General features: G+C 44.9%; 1 pseudogene; it reads left to right on the top strand.

Moving 5' to 3' along the window:
- Window positions 1–14,990: 14,990 nt before the first annotated feature.
- Window positions 14,991–15,990, top strand: LOC116905709 (annotated as a pseudogene).
- The last annotated feature ends 707 nt before the right edge of the window (window positions 15,991–16,697 follow it).

Here is a 16,697-nt window from a genome sequence, read left to right as displayed (position 1 = left end):
ATTGCTAGCTCAAGGCCTGCCTTTAAACAAATCCATGCAGTACTAGGGGTTAGGGCTGGAGACTGTGTGGTGGGCATGCACAAGGACATGGTGGCTGTTTTTAAATATCTTTTTATAAAAATTGTTTGTTTGGAAGAAACAATGCATGTACCATAACATACATGAAGAGGTCAGAGGAAAACTTGCAGGATTTAGTGCCAAGTGGGTCCCTGGATGGAGCCTGGATAATTAGGCTTCGAGGTAAGGGCGTTCCCTGCCCTCATCCTGTCAGCCCTAAAGGTGTAGCCTAAAGGTAGCCCAGGCTACCCTTGAACTTATGATCCTCGTGCCTTTACCTCCTTAGCATCACAACTGGCAATTTTTAATTTATTACTTTATATTGTTTTATTTATTGTGTGTGAGATGTGTTGTGGAGGGTTTGATCAGAGGGTAACTTTGGGGAGTCAGTTCTACCTTTAAAGCAAAGATTTTTTTTTCTTGTTTCTGTCTCTCTGCTTACTCTACCTATTGCTTGCCCAAGCCCTGGTTTTGCTCCCCCGCCCAGTGTAGCAGGTTTGTTTGTTTGTTTTTTTTAAATCCTAGGTGGTGAACTGAGAGCATACTGCCTGGGCTAGTAGCATGGCCCTGTGTGAAAAGAGGAGGGGAGCACAGCGAGGGGATGATGAGGACCAGAGGTGTGATTTAGATAAGTGTCTTGGGTCCTAATTATAGAAAAAGTTTCAGAATTAGATGTCATTCAATGTCATTGCCACCACAGAAGTTTTCTACTCTTAGCTAGTCTTATTTCAATCTGTTACTCAGATTTATTTTCTGCTTTTGACAATTAAATAATGAAGAAATATTAGAATAAACATAAATACTTGCAATGTACAAAATAATGAGTGGAATACTAGAAATGAGACTTACACTTTTTAAAAAAAATCTAAGGACATCCTTATAGGAAAGTTTTGAAGTTTTGGCTGATGTGGTATGGTTGACATTTTTCTGGATATTCCTCTTTGGGGTTTTTTTTTGTTTGTTTTTTTTTTTTTTTTTTTTTTTTTTTTTTTGGTTCTTTTTTTGGAGCTGGGGACCGAACCCAGGGCCTTGCCCGTGAGGCAAGCGCTCTACCACTGAGCTAAATCCCCAACCCTTTTTTTTTTTTTTTTTTTTTAAAGAACATCTCACTTTATAGCCAAGGTTGATTACTCTGGAACTCCGTGTAGCCCAGGCTAGTTTTGAACTTGGGATCCTCCTGTCTCTGCTTTCTAAGGCCTATGATTACAGACCTATGCCACCATACCTAGCTTCTACTGGGTAACTCTTAAAAACTAGTTGTGGGGAGCTGTAAAGATGACTCAGTGATTAACACTTGTTGATCTTGCAGATGACCAGGTTCAGTTCCTAGCATCCATCTTGTATCTGACAGCTATGTGTATATCCAGTTCCAAAGGATCTGATGCCTTCCTCTGACTCCATTAGGCATTTTATGTGTGCATGCACATATATGCAGGCAAACACCCGTTTTTTAAAATAAATGTTTAAAACTTAGTCATGGGCCCTGCACTGAGGACGTAAACATTTCATCCCAGCACTTAGAAGGCAGAGGCAGATGGATCTGAGTTGGAGGCCAGCCTGGTCCACGGAATGGGTTCCTGGACAGTCAGGTCTATATAGAGAAGTCCTGTTTCAAAAACAATAAAAACCCAACACCTAATTGTGGAGTTTTAAAAAATTGTATTATTTCTGAATTAACATGTTCAGAGCCAGTGAGATGCCTCTACTGCTAGATCTGAGGACCTGAGTTCCATCACCACAACCCATGGTGAGGGATAGAAAAACTCCCACAAGGTGTCCTCTGACCTCAAGCACATGCCATGGTGCTCCTGCTCCCACACACACAAAATCAATTTTTTTTTTTAAAAGTCTTTAAAGAGAGAGAACCTGGCAGTGGTAGCATATGCCTTTAGTCCCAGCAATTGGGAGACAGAGGCAGGCAGATCTCTTGAATTCAAGGCCAGCCTGGTCTACAGAGCTAGCTGAAGAACACAGAGAAATCCTGTCGAGAGAGAGGAAAGAGAGAGAGAGAGAGAGAGAGAGAAGCGGGGGCGGGGGGGGAGAGCGCACTTGCATGCCCATATGAATAAACAACATAACACACTGTTTGTTTGTTTGTTTGGTAACAGAGTTTTACATACCGTCCTGGGGTTCTCTGTGTAGACCAGGTGTGTAGGTTGCTGTCTATATGCAGGTGAGGACTAGCACCAGTTAGGTCAAGGCCATGATTGGACAGTAAAAAAATAAGGTGGGGACAAAGCTTTTGTAAGGCCAGAAAGAAGAAGGAAGGAGAATCAAGATGGAGATGGAGAAGAATGACCCAGATCCAGGTGGTCTTGAATTGCCAAGGTAACTGGGATGGATTTCTGTAGGCAAATTTATCTTACCTAGGTGGGCGGTTTATATCCTTATCAATTGGTTGTGAGTTTACCATGTAGATGTATTGTGGATTGAGAATTTAACATAGAAATCTGATTGTTGGGTTGCAGTTTGTTGAGTCTTGATTTTAACGGGCTGTTGGGAGTTTATACCATAACTATTAGGGGGCAGATGTTGGGGATGTAAACAGAGCATCAGCAGAGTTACAAGAGGGTAACAGCTGCTGGGACCAGCGGGTGGATGCTGGAAATGTGAGCAGAGTCCTCAGTAAGAGAGCCTCGAGATTGGCGGTCTCTGCATGAAGCTGGCGTGGCAGCGACCCGCCTTGGGAACTAGATGGGCACAGAGATTGCAGCAGGGCTCAGACAGTAGCCATCGGCAGTGTGAGATGGGATGGAGCTTAGCAGGTGAGACGCTTTGCTGACTGAGATGAAAATATCCAGCAGATGCCATGTGTCCCTATGTGGCCCTATGGTGCTGGCTAGCACAGGATAAAAGAAACCTTTTTTAAATTTTTTACTGAAACACAGGCTGGCCTTGAACTCACAGAGATCTGCATGCCTCTGCCTCCTGAGTGCTGGGATTAAAGCTGTACACCGCCATGCCCAGCAAAGCTTGGAATTTTAGGATATGCATGTATGCTTGGTTGGTGTGGTTTGAATATGCTTGGCTCAGGGAGTGACACTGTTAGGAGGCATGGCCTTGCTGGAGGAAGTGTGTCACTGTGGGGTTGATTTTGAGACCTTTCTCCTAGCTACCTGAAAACAGTCTGCTCCTGGCTTCCTTTGGATGAAGATGTAAACTCTCAGTTCCTCCAGTGCCATGCCTGCCATGATGATAATGGACTGAGCCTCTGTAAGCCAGCCCCAATTAAACGTTGTCCTTTTAAGAGTTGCCTTGGTCATGTGTCTCTTCACAGCAATGGAAACCCTAACTAAGACAGTTGGTTTTAGTTTCATGAGACAAGATGTCATATAGCTCAGGCTCTCACAGAACTTGAGGTAATGTAGCCAAGGCTAGTCTTGAACTCCTCAACCTCCATTTTCCTAGTGTTGTCCTTACAGGCTTGTCATTATGCCCAGTTCATTTGTATTTTTGCCATAAATATTTGAAACCACAAATTTTTCCTGTATTGTTATGCCTCCTACTTTTGGGCATTGATAGTGTGCACCATATGCATGAATTGTTTTAACAAAATAATTTCAAATATACTGAAACTCTTCCTTCCTATTAATTGTGTGATAAAGTTTAATAGGTACTAATTCCTGTCTGAATTAAGCTACCTATATTCTGTTTGTCTTTGCTAAAAGCTTGAAGATGAAGCAGGATGTCTGTGTTTTGCATTAAGTAGATGCACTCTACAAATGATAGAGAAGTAATTTTTATTAATTTGCCTCGTATTCCGCAGGCCTAATAGTAACTCCTTAGCTTTCACTTAGCATAAGAGGGTGCTTGTTTTTTGCATGCTGTTCCAAGACAGTCTGGTAATCCCCAGGCTTACAGCAATGTAAGATTTATGTTTACTGTGGAGAAACTTGATCACCTGCAGCTGTGAATCACTCTGGAAGCCTCCCTTCTCTGCTTCCCGGTTACTCAGATCGGTACATCAAATTCAGCTCCATTCAACAAGCATGTGTGCCTTTTTTATTCTCAAAAATTCCAGATTATTTGTGTGCATCGCTTTTCTTGAATGCTGTGCTAGGGCAATGATAGAGTACAAGAACTAACAGGAGGAGTGACTTTGGCGTTAGGAGAAGGAGTATCCAGCTGGGGTGAGATGATAGAAGGGAAGCCGTCCACAGCCACTGCCAAGCAGCACAGCCAGTGGACTTAGTGTGAAGCCTTGGAGAAGTTGGGAGCGGTGGCATGAGCCAGGTCCTTGAGGCTACCATGTCACAAGGTCAAATGGGAAACCTGTAGTAGCTGAAGAACTACTCTTCCTGTCAAGGCAGAGCGGTTGCTCTTTCTGGAATGCACCTCTGACTGACACTGTAATGAGAATGTGTGGAAGAAAGAAAACAGAAGGGACAGAGGACATCAGGGAAACAGGGCCTTCTAAATGCAGCGGGACATGTGAACTCTCACAGAGGCTGTGGCAGCATGCACAGGATCCCAGTGCTTAGAGTGGAAGTGGACAAAGGCCACATCCCTAACCCAGGAGCTATCGCCAATTACTTTTATCCAATTGGAGGCTCACTGGGTACACAAACTATTCTTTTTTTTTTTTTTTTTTTTTTACAAATTTTTAATGATGAAAACAAAAAAATATACCTAAAAGTGAAGCTTCTGGAAAAGCCATTTATTCTTCCCTGTCTTGTATCAATCCTCAAACTTGACCTTGGCCTCCTGCCTGGCCTTGCATTTCAAAGCTGGGTCTCTGAACGCATCCTCATTGACAAGAGCTGGGTCTGAGGTGGCTGTAGTTATAAACTTTCGCAAAGGACCAGATCTTGGATCGCTTGGCAATTTTCTTCTTGTCCATGGCAGCTGTCACTTTTCCAGGATAGCGGTCAGTTGTAGCCACAAGGGCTCTGAGGTGCCGTCATCAATGTTCTTCACAATGACAGCTTTGCGTCCAGATAGCATCTGGCCAGGACCAGCACCACTTTCCCAGATTTCATGAACTTGTCTATTTCGGTGACAGCAAGCAGCCGGCAAGGGCAGGCCCCATGCCCAACAGTAACTGGCAAACACAAAACAAACCAGTAGTATTTTTGGAAGGTTTTGGCTGTGGGTTTTAGTTTTGGTTGGTTGGTTGGTTGGTGGTTTTTGATCTCATAATGGTTTACTGAACATGTTCTTTTCTTCTCTTCTTACTCTAAAGGTCTTTTGCTTATATATCATGGTTTCCAATTTTGTGTTTCTATGGGATTTCTGTGTTTGCCAATGAGTGTCTCTGGCCTATGTGTGTTACTTTCTCTCTCTCTCTCTCTCTCTCTCTCTCTCTCTCTCTCTCTCTCTTTCTTTCTTTCTTGGCTTTTTTTCTGCTTGTGTGTTTTGTCCTATTCAGGTTTGCTTATTTTTCTCTTATTTTGTTATAACTTTTTGTCTTTTTTAGATTGTTTTCTAATAAAAGAGGGCAAGAAAGGACGTGGATCTGGGTCAGTGGGGGAGGATCTGGGAGGATTTGGAGGAGAGAAAAACCATAATCAGAATATATTTTATGATTTTTTTTTTTTGTTTTTGGCTTTTGAGACAGGGTTTCTCTGTGTAATAGCCCTGGCTGTCCTAGGCTTACTTTGTAGACCAGGCTGGCCTTGGGTTGGGGGAAATCTATTTTTAATCTAAGAAAAAGAAGAAGCTCCAGGAAGCCAGGAAGGAGGCAATGAAAACTACATCCAGGGCAGGTACCTTAAGAGGTAGGAGGTAGGAGAAGTGACAACGCTTTTAAAATGTAATTAAACGGAAGGCCAGGAGAAGTTAAATCTCTTGTTGGTTGCTGTGTTCTGCACCACTAGGGACTGAAGGAATTGAGGGAGTGAAGATTTACAAACACACCAACAAAGAGGCTGGGGTCGTGTGGGCCGTCCTCTGTGATGGAGCCACACTTGCCACGGCAGCCTGGGAACTCAGTGCGTCTATTGTACACATCTGAGCTGAGGAATGACCATTTATTTTGTACAGCTGAACAAGGAGCATGTTACCCAGTTTCAGTGGGCGGTTTACATGGGCGTCTCAGGATGAAGTCATCCTGTGGGGGTTGGCTGTGGTTGATGTGGTTGATACTCTCTGTACAGTCAATATTCTTTCTTTGCCCAGGGCTTTGCCATTACCCTGAGCCTGAGCTGGTGGAGGATTTGCTGTTTCCATGTCTGAGGTGAGACATAGGGGTCCTTGATGTGGCTGTGCACGCATCAACAGTGCAGATCCACTCACGCGTGTAAATGCACTCTGTACAGCTCAGTGAAGTTGCAGTTGCCTGTGTGTGTGCGCATGTGGAAGCCAGAGACCAACGTCCAGGGCCTTTCTCTGTGACTCTCCACCTTATTTGTTGCTGTTGCTGCTGCTGTTTTGAGACAGGATCTTACGATTGTAGTCCTGGTTAGCCTGGAACTTCTTATGTAGACCAGGCTAGCCTTGAACTCACAGAGATCTTCCTCCCTCTACCTTCAGAGTGCTAGGATTAAATATGTGTGCCACCACATCCAGATCCTTATTTATTTTTTTAGAAATTAATGATTGTGGCCCTTTGCCTTTTTATATGCCTGTATACCACATGTGTTTATTATGCGCAGAGGTCAGAAGAGGGATTTCCTGGAATTAGAATTATAGATATATTCATTAACTACTGTGTAGGTGTTGGGACTCAAGCCAAGTGCCCCTAATCACTAAGCTATTTCTGTAGCTTCTCCTCCACTTTATTTTTTGAGGCAGGGTCTCTCAGGGAACCATTTTAACTAGGCTGGCTAGAACTGTCTGTCTTCAGCACCATCACCAGGAGCTCTGAAGCTAGAGATGTGCGCCTCTATGCCAAATGTTTGTTTGTTTGCTTTTGAGACAGGGTTTGTCTGTGTAACAGCTCTGGCTGTCCTGGAACTCACTCTGTAGAACAGGCTACCTTTAAACTCACAGAGATCTGCCTGCCTCTGCCTCCCAACGGCTGGGATTAAAGGTATGCACCACCACTGCCCATTCCTATGCCAAACGTATGTGGGTGTTGGGAACAGAACTCAGTTCTTCATGCTTTCACGGCAAGCACTTTAGCCACAGAGCCATCTTCCCAGCTCCAAATATTTTTATTACATTTCATTTATTTATTGGGGTTAGATGGTGAACTCATGCCCTAGCATGCATTTAAAGAGCAATGTGTGGAAGTCAGTTATCTTCTAAGGTAGGCAAACCTGACAGCAAATACCTTTACCCGCTGAACAATTCTGTTGGCCCCCAGGGTTGATATTTATGATCTTCTTCCTCCTCCTTCCTGCCCCGCCCCTTAGCAGTGTCTTGCTATGTCGCCCCCATTGACTTGAACTCAAGATCCTCCTGCTCAACTTCCTCAGTTCTGAGTTACGAGCCTGCACTACCCTGCCTGACCAGACCTGTGCCTGTGCCTTTCAAACTAATGATTAATTGTGGGACTGGAGAGAGGGCTAAATAATTAAGAGCGTGTAATGCTCTCAGTCCCTAGCATCCACATCAGACAGCTCACCACTTCTACTTCTGGAATCAGCTCTTCGTGCACACGTGCGCGCGCGCGTGCGCGCGCGCGTGCGCGCACACACACACACACACACACACACACACACACACACACACCACATTTATAAAAATAATAAAAGTAAACGTTTAAAAAGGTTTATTTATTTTATCAGTGTGGATATTTAGTCTGCATGTGTGTCTGTACAGAAAAGAGTATTGGAATTGGAAATACAGACAGTTGTTAGCTGCTGTGTGGTTGCTTGGAATTGAACCTGGGTACTCTGAAGAGAAACCAGTGCTCTTAACTGCTGGGCCATCTCTCTACCCAAGACTAAATATTTTAAGCTTTATTTTTATTTTATGTGTATGTTTTACCTGCAGGTGTGTCTGTGTGTCACAGTCATGCAAAGCCTGTGGGGGCCAGAAGAGGGAGTTAAATACCTGGGATTAGAGTTACGGATCATTGTGAGCAACCACGTGGGTGCTGGGAGTTAAACCTGGGTCCTCTGCAAGAATAACTGTGCTCTTAAACTGCTGAACCATCTCTCCAGCCTCAAAACTAAATAATCACCCGGGTGCTGGTTGTGAACACCTTTATCCCAGCACTCGGGAGGCAGAGGCCGGCAGATCTCTGAGTTTGAGGCCAGCCTGATCTACAAAGGGAGTTCAGGACAGCAAAGGATACAGAGAGAAACCCAGCCTCAGAGAAACAAAAACAAAAACAAACTAACACACACACACACACACACACACACACACACACACACACACACACACACAAATGATGAGGTACGTGAATTCCATAAAGAAAGGGGACACAGAGGCAGGAGCATAGGTGAGCTCAAGGCAAGTCTGATGATCTACATAGGCATTTCCAAGTCAGGCAAGGCTACATAATGAGACTCTCTCTAAAAGAAGGGGGAAGGTTATTTGGTCTGTGTGGTGCTTTGAATAGAGATGGCCCCAGAGACTCGTGTATTTGAATGCGTGGCCCATTAGGAGTGGCACTATTAGGTTTCCCCTGTTGGAGTGGGTGAGGCTTTGTTGGAAGAAATGTGTCACTGTGGGGGCAGGTCTCATATGCACAGCTATGCCCTATTGAAAATTCCTATGTGACACATGGTTGCTTCTGCTGCCTTTGGATCAAGTCGTAGACTGCTCAGCTGCTCCAGCACCATGTCTGCATGAGTGCCACCATGATGGTAATGGATTGAGCTTCTGAAGCTACCAGCTAACCCCAATTAAATGTTTTCCTTTATAAGAGTTGCCTTGGGGGGGCTGGAGAGATGGCTCAGCGGTTAAGAGCACCGACTGCTCTTCCAGAGGTCCTGAGTTCAAATCCCAGCAACCACATGGTGGCTCACAACCATCTGTAAAGAGATCTGATGTCCTCTTCTGGTGTATCTGAAGACAGCTACAGTGTACTTATATAGAATAAATGAATAAATCTAAAAAAAAAAAAAAAAAGAGTTGTCTTGGTCAGGACTGGAGAGATGCCTCAGCGGTAAGACCACTGGCTGCTCTTCCAGAGGTCCTGAGTTCAATTCCCAGCACCCACATAGCACTTACAATTATCTATAAGTCCAGTTCCAGGGGATCTGGTACATAGACATATATGTAGGCAATGCACCAATGCACATAAAAATAATAAGCCACTTTTTAAAAAGTTGTTGTGGTCATGGTGTCTCTTCACAGCAATAGAAACCCTAAGACAGGGCTGGAGAGATGGTTCGGTGGTTAAGAGTACTGACTGCCCTTCCAGAGTTCCTGAGTTCAAATCCCAGCAACCACATGGTGGCTCACAACCATCTAATGAGATCTAATGCCCTCTCCTGCTGTATCTGAAGACAGCTACAGTGCACTGACATAAAATAAATAAATCTTTAAAAAAAAGAAACCCTAAGACAGTCTTGTACTTATATATTTTTAAAATATATTCATGGAATATTGGACTTTTTAAAAGCTTAATTTTTTTGAAGTGTGTTTATGTGTGTCAGTGTAAGTATATGCCTCATGTATGCTGATGACCATAGAGACCAGACAGAGCCATCATCAGAGTCCCCAGTGCTGGAGTTACAGCCTCTTGGGAGCTGCCTGATGTAGCTGCCCATAACCACACTCAGGTTCTCTGCAAGAGACAGACACACACATACATAAGTAAACACGCAATAAACCTAAAAAAGATGAAATTTAGATCTTAATTTTTCTTTGTCCTTTATCATCTGTCTATATAATGTGCTCAGTAGAGAAAGCTTGCCCCACTCTTTGCTGGTGACAAACCCAGAACTTGAGGTTATCTGAACAACCACTTTCTATTAAAGAAGCCTTTAAGCCCCCATTAGGCTAGGCATAGTGATGCACGTGCTTAATCCCAGAACTGGGGAGGCTGATTGCTCTCTAAATTCCAGGCTAGCCTTGTCTACATATATAGTGAGTTCCAGGTTAGCCAGGGATATACAGTGAGACCCTGTCTCAAACAGATAAACAAAACTCCTACTAGCAGACAGAAGCCATTTAAGCATAATCCCCTAGTTCCTTTCATCTAGAGTATCTAGAACCAGAGGTTCATCTTTTTTCTCATCTAATACAAGTTATTAATCTGCCTTCTTCGGTAAGTAAATTCACTTTTCTGAAGGCCTTCCAGTCACCAGGAATCGTTCATTGAGTGTCTATTTGTAGAACATTCCAGGCTATCCCAAGAAACTTCTCAAGGGCACTTTTATACTCCAGCTGGAGAGACAAACTTGACCTGTGAACCAATAAGTGTTCAGCGATAAGCAACTGAATAGCTCATGGGAAGAAAAAAGGATCCAAGAAATGTTGCTGTGATGGTCTGTCTATGCTCAGCCCAGGGAATGGCTCAGTTAGGAGGTGTGGCCCTGTTGGAGTAGGTGTGCCACTGTGGGCATGGGCTATAAGGCCCTCACCCTAGCTGCCTGGAGGTGAGTCTTCCAGTAGCAGCCTTCAGATGAAGATGTAGAACTCAGCTCCTCCTGCACCATGCCTGCCTGGATGCTGCCATGCTCTCTTGCCTTGACAATAATGGACTGAACCTCTGAACCTGTAAGCCAGCTCCAATTAAATGTTGTCCTTATGAGAGTTGCCTTGGTCATTGTGTCTGTTCATAGCCATAAACCCTAACTAAGACAGTTGTCAGAAGTACATTTTAAATCGTGCTTAGAACATATAAACCTGGGTCATCCTCCAAATACAGAATATGTGAGGTGAATTTCTGATAGGCTTGCTCTACGCTGAGCATATCTACTCAGGATCAAGAATAAAGGAGCCAGGCTAGTGAGACTGACTCAGGGGTGATAGTGCCCACCACCAAGGCTGACAACTGAGTTCAGTCTGTAGAATCCACAGCAGAGAATGAGAGAACTAACTACAGAAAGTTCCCCTACATACAACATACATAGCACACACACACACACACACACACACACACACAACCACACACACACACTAAAATAAAGCTAATACAACTTTTCAATAATAAGAAAGAGCAGAAGTCCTCCTCTTAAGACATTTTACAAAAGGTACAGGACCATAGCAGGGCCATACTCCTGGAGTTCCCTATTCCATGCTAAGAACCCCTGTGGCATATAGGATAGCCTAAGAAGTCCCAGGCTAAATGTGCTCACAGTGGGTGCTTTACTCATGCTTTTATTTTGTTCCATATATCAATATCTTTATAAAATTTTATTTGGTATAAGAACAGTTTCTGGGGGGCTGGAGAGGCAGTCCAGCAGTTTAGAGCACATACTGCTCTTGCAGAGGATTCAATTGCAAAGGGTTCAATTGTGTGCATCCACACGGAGGCTCACAACCTTCTATAATTCTAGCTCCTGGTGGGTTGGGGATTTAGCTCAGTGGTAGAGCACTTGCCTAGCAAGCACAAGGCCCTGGGTTTGGTCCTGAGCTCCGGAAAAAGAAAAAAAAAACTATAATTCTAGCTCCAAGGGATCCAGCACCCTCTTCTAGATTCCCAAGACGCTGCATGCTTGTGGTGCACAGACATATAATGAAGGCACAAACTCATACACATAAAATAAGAGTAAATCTTTGACCACTGCCTCTGGATAACCGTGGTGACATACACCTTTAATCTCACTCAAGATGAGGCAGGAGGCTGCCCTAAGGTCAGCCTGCAGGAACAGTGAACAGTGAACAGTGAGTTCACATGCAGGAACTTTGAGGATACATAATTTTAAAATAACTTTTTTTTTAGACAGGGCTTTCCAATGCAGGCTAGACTAGCCTGGAGCTCAAGCAATCCTCAGCCCCTTACATCCCGGAACTGCAGGTGTGAACCACTCTGACACCTTTGAAGATAACTGTGCGAAAAGAAAGACTCTCCACCTACCTTCTTCTAATTGTAAACTGATTCTCTTGTAGACATGCTAAGCAGATTTGTAACTCTGAAAAGAGACATCTGAAAAGTGACAGCATATAGCTGAAGTCATGGAGCATCAGTGAAATGCCTAGCAGAAACATATATGAGGACGGCAAGGGAGAGATGGGCCAGGAGTGTTAGGACAGAAGTCACAAAGGCAGAGTTGCCACCAGCAACAAGACACATGCTATGCTTCTGCCAACTCAGGAGTCCAGACACTGCAGGTGTGTCATTCATGAAGACAGAATGGAATCTAAATTTAGCTCTAGGGGCGATAGCTTTCCTGTAGATGTCAACTCAAATGGCTTAAAGGCTGAACAAGAAGTAGAGGGCAAATATAGGGATGCAGCTCAGTGGTAGTGATTGCCTAGTATCTATCAGGCCCTGGGACTGACTGAAAACACCACACCCAAAACATAGCACTTCCCAAACATCCATGAGGCCGAGTGTCTTTATTCTCCTGTAGGGCTTGTAATTCCAGCACATGAGAGGTAGAGACAAGGAAAGTCAGTCCTCAGGTTCAACCTCTACTACATAGCAAGGTAGAGTCTGGCCTCAGCTACATGAGACCTAAAATCATCAAAATAAGAGTTGAGGATGTGGCTTGGTGGGTAGAGTGTTCACCTAGCATTCACTACTGGGTACGGTGGAGCATGCCTATATCCTAGCGCTTGGGAGGTAGCCTCAGTAATGTCAAAAGTCCAAGGTCAGCAGCAGCAGCTAATTCTAGACTAATTTGACTACCTAAGACCATGACTCAGAATAAACAAACAGACTGACAACAGGGTACTACTCCACATGATTTGTTCCTGGCTCCAGCTGTATGCAACCAACCCTGAGAGTTGGGAAACAGCTCTGTTCACCACACAGATCCACTGGTTCTGTGTTCCAGTGTCAGAGCTCTAAAATGTTCTCGATGCTTATTCTCAACTCCTTAAGGAAGGAAGGGTAACCAGTCCTCTAAGGGCTCTAGAGGGTGGAGAGAGGACCCCAATTACTGTTCCTTGCAGCTTACTCCCCTGAATATCTCCAAGTATTTTTCTTTTTTACTTCCCTCCTAACATTTTTATGCTTCAGACTCTTTTTAGCACCTCTAAAAATTTGAACTCTAGTGTCTGAAATGGTTCCTGGCACACAAAATCATCCAAATGGAAGGTTATTAAATTAATAATCTTTCGTGTAAACTGAAGAGAATACAGGTTATCATGGGTGTCTAGATCTTATAATAGGCTATTCCACCTCAACCTCTGGCTATTTATTGTACTTCTAATCAGGGAATGATCAGGAAATATGCATCTTTTTAAAATCCAAGGCTTAGCTGTCCAGTCGTGAGACAAACATTTAATCCCAGCATTCATGAGGCAGAAGCAGGTGGATCTCTGAGTTCAAGGCCAGCCTAATCTACAGAGTGAGTTTCAAGATAGCCAGGACTACACAGAGAAACCCTGTGTGGTGGTTTGACTATGATTGGCCTAGGGAGTATCACTGTTAGGAGTTGTGGCTTTGCTGGAGTGGCCTGTGTGTCAATGTTGGGGTGGGCTTGGGGCCCCTTCTCCTAGCTGCCTAGAAGACAGTCTCTTCTCCTGACTGCCTAGAAGACAGTCTCTTCTCCTGACTGCCTAGAAGACAGTCTCTTCTCCTAACTGCCTTCAGATCAAGATGTAGAACTGTAGGCTCCTCCAGCACCATGTCTGCCTGGATGCTGCCGTGCTTCCTGCCATGATGATAATGGACTCAACCTCTAAACCTGTAAGCCAGGCCCAATTAAATGCTGTCCCTTATAATGGTCATGGTGTCTCTTCCTAGCCATGGGAAACCCTGACTAAGAGGAAAGTTGAGACCAGGCACTGGGGTGCTTGACCATGGTTTTGTTTGGAAGAATGTGGGCCTTGGGACTCTGGAAAGCAATGGGATGCTTTAAGCAGGGCTTAATGGAGCATCACAGTGGGAATATGGAAGACATCCTCGCTGAGTGTGATTTGAAGTCTGGGGCCCTAGCTCAGGAGGTTTTGGAGAAGAATTTTAGTCTATGGCCTAGAGACTATTCTTGTGATTAATATTTTTGCTACTTTTTGCCCTTGTCTGAAGAGTCTGCCTGAGGCAAAGGCTAAAGTGAAGAGAATCAGATTAATTGCATTGACAAAGGAAATCTCAAAAAAGCGCAGCATAGATGTTGTCCTCTGGTTTACTGTCACAAAGAAAATTTTGATCAAGCATAGCAAGTGTAGAAAGGAAAAATCTAAAATGTATGGTTCAAGTAATAAAGGGGAACCAGGAAATGGAATGGAACTAAATCCTGTGTTCAAGGAGAGAAACAGATTAGGGGAGTAGTGACCTCAGGGCAAGATCCTACCCAGCTAAGTTATTGTTTATGTGTTCCCAGTTGAACAGGGGATAGTTATATTATGTCTGGCATTATCAAGAGCTGATTATTGTACTCATTTGGACTTTTAATTGAATTGAACTACAGTCCAGGAATGGAAGGCACACCTGTGATCCAGATCTTGAGGCTGGAAGACACAGGCTTTTGATCTGGATCTTGAGGCTTAGTAACTGTGAAAAGCTTAGGCTCATGCATGGTGTTACATGCCTTCAATCCCAGGAGACAGAGGCAAGCAGATCTCTGAGTTCAAGGCCTGCCTAATACAGAGCAAGTTCCAAGTACAGCAAAGCTTAGGTCCAGGTGCAGTGGTACATGCCTTTAATTCCAAAACTCAGGAGACAGGCATGCAGAACTCTGAGTTTAAGGATAGTTTACAGAGCAAGTTCCAGGACAGCCAAGCATTGGCAGTAAACAGGGGAGGGTGTGGGTGGGGAAGGGCATGTTCCAGCCCCAGCAAGCAGCAGAACTCAGCAACTTCAGCCATGTGGCTCTGTCTTTAGAGCCAAGAGCAGACAGGACTACTGGGACAATTGATACTGGTTAGCTGGAGCTAAGAAATTAACAGTGATTAAGAAGAGACCAGCAGCTCTCTGCTCCTCCCTGCTCCAGAGACAGCCTCATCTTCTCCTGCCGTGCCAGCCTCGTCTCATAGACAAGATGGTGAAGGTCGGTGTGAATGGATTTGGCCATATTGGGCACCTGGTTACCAGGGCTGCCTTCTCATCTAGCAAAGTGGAGATTGTTGCCATCAACAACCCCTTCATTGACCTCAACTTCATGGTCTACGTGTTCCAGTATGACTCTGCCCATGGCAAGTTCAACGGCACAGTCAAGGCTGAGGATGGGAAGCTTGTCATCAACGGGAAGGCCATCACCATCTTCCAGGAGCGAGATCCCACTAACATCAAATGGGGTGACGCTGGTGCTGAGTATGTCATGGAGTCTACTGGCATCTTCACCACCATGGAGAAGGCTGGGGCTCACCTGAAGGGTGGGGCCAAAAGGGTCATCATCTCTGCCCCTTCTGCCAATGCTCCCATGTTTGTGATGGGTGTGAACCACGAGAAATATGACAACTCACTCAAGATTGTCTGTAATGCATCCTATACCATCATATGCTCAGCCCCCTGGCCAAGGTCATCCATGACAACTTTGGCATCGTGGAAGGGCTCATGACCACAGTCCATGCCTTCACTGCCACTCAGAAGACTGTGGATGGCCCCTCTGGAAGCTGTGGTGTGATGGCCGTGGGGCAGCCCAGAACATCATCCCTGCATCCACTGGTGCTGCCAAGGCTGTGGGCAAGGTCATCCCAGAGATGAACGGGAAGCTCACTGGCATGGCCTTCCGTGTTCCTACCCCCAGTGTATCCATTGTGGATCTGACATGCTGCCTGGAGAAACCTGCCAAGTATGATGACATCAAGAAAGTGGTGAAGCAAGCGGCCGAGGGCCCACTAAAGGGCATCCTGGGCTACACTGAGGACCAGGTTGTCTCCTGTGACTTCAACAGCAACTCCTACTCTTCCACCTTTGATGCTGGAGCTGGAATTGCTCTCAACGACAGCTTTGTAAAGCTCATTTCCTGGTATGACAGTGAATATGGCTACAGCAGCAGGGTGGTGGACCTCATGGCCTACCTGGCCTCCAAGGAGTAAGAAACCCTGGACCACCCAGCCCAGCAAGGATACTGAGAGCAAGAGAGAGGCCCTCATTTGCTGAGGAGTCCCCATCCCAACTCAGCCCCCAACACTGAGCATCTCCCTCACAATTCCATCCCAGACCCCATAATAACAGGAGGGGCGTAGGGAGCCCTCCCTTCTCTCTTGAATACCATCAATAAAGTTCATTGGACACCCCCCCCAAAAAAAAAAAAAAAGAGAGACCAGCATCATTGAGGTAGAATCTTCTGGAAAGTGTTTTCTGAGAGCACAAAGTAGCTGTTTTCCAGAGATATCCCCATGCTACCAGCTAGTTGGTAATGTGTAAGAGTCACCCAGGTGGTACTGGTTTTGAAGACATGAATGGGTCACAGAGAGCAGCTGAGGCTTGGCACTGAGAGTGGCCAGGAGAGGTCATTAGTGAAGGTGCCCTCAATTGCAGTTAACGGCTGAGGACTAAAGGGGTCATTCAAAGAAGTAGACTTGGCACCATGAAGGGAGCCTATGAGAGGCTATTGGAGTGAGTCAACCCGAACCTAGAGTGCTACAGAGGGCAGAGCTAGAGAAGAGGAAGAACTATGTTGCAGCCAACAAAGATGAAAGGAGTTGGAGATCTGAAGAGAGCATTGACAGCAGACATGGAGGTGCTGAGCTTGGGGTTTGCCCAGCTGGTTTTTGGTCTTTTATCCAGTATCTCCTCACAA

This window comes from Rattus rattus, chromosome 7 (assembly GCF_011064425.1).
Source record: "Rattus rattus isolate New Zealand chromosome 7, Rrattus_CSIRO_v1, whole genome shotgun sequence".
In the NCBI taxonomy this organism is placed as follows: Eukaryota; Metazoa; Chordata; class Mammalia; order Rodentia; family Muridae; genus Rattus; species Rattus rattus.
The sequence above is the reverse complement of the archived record's forward strand: the minus strand, read 5'-3'. Positions and strand labels throughout refer to the sequence as shown.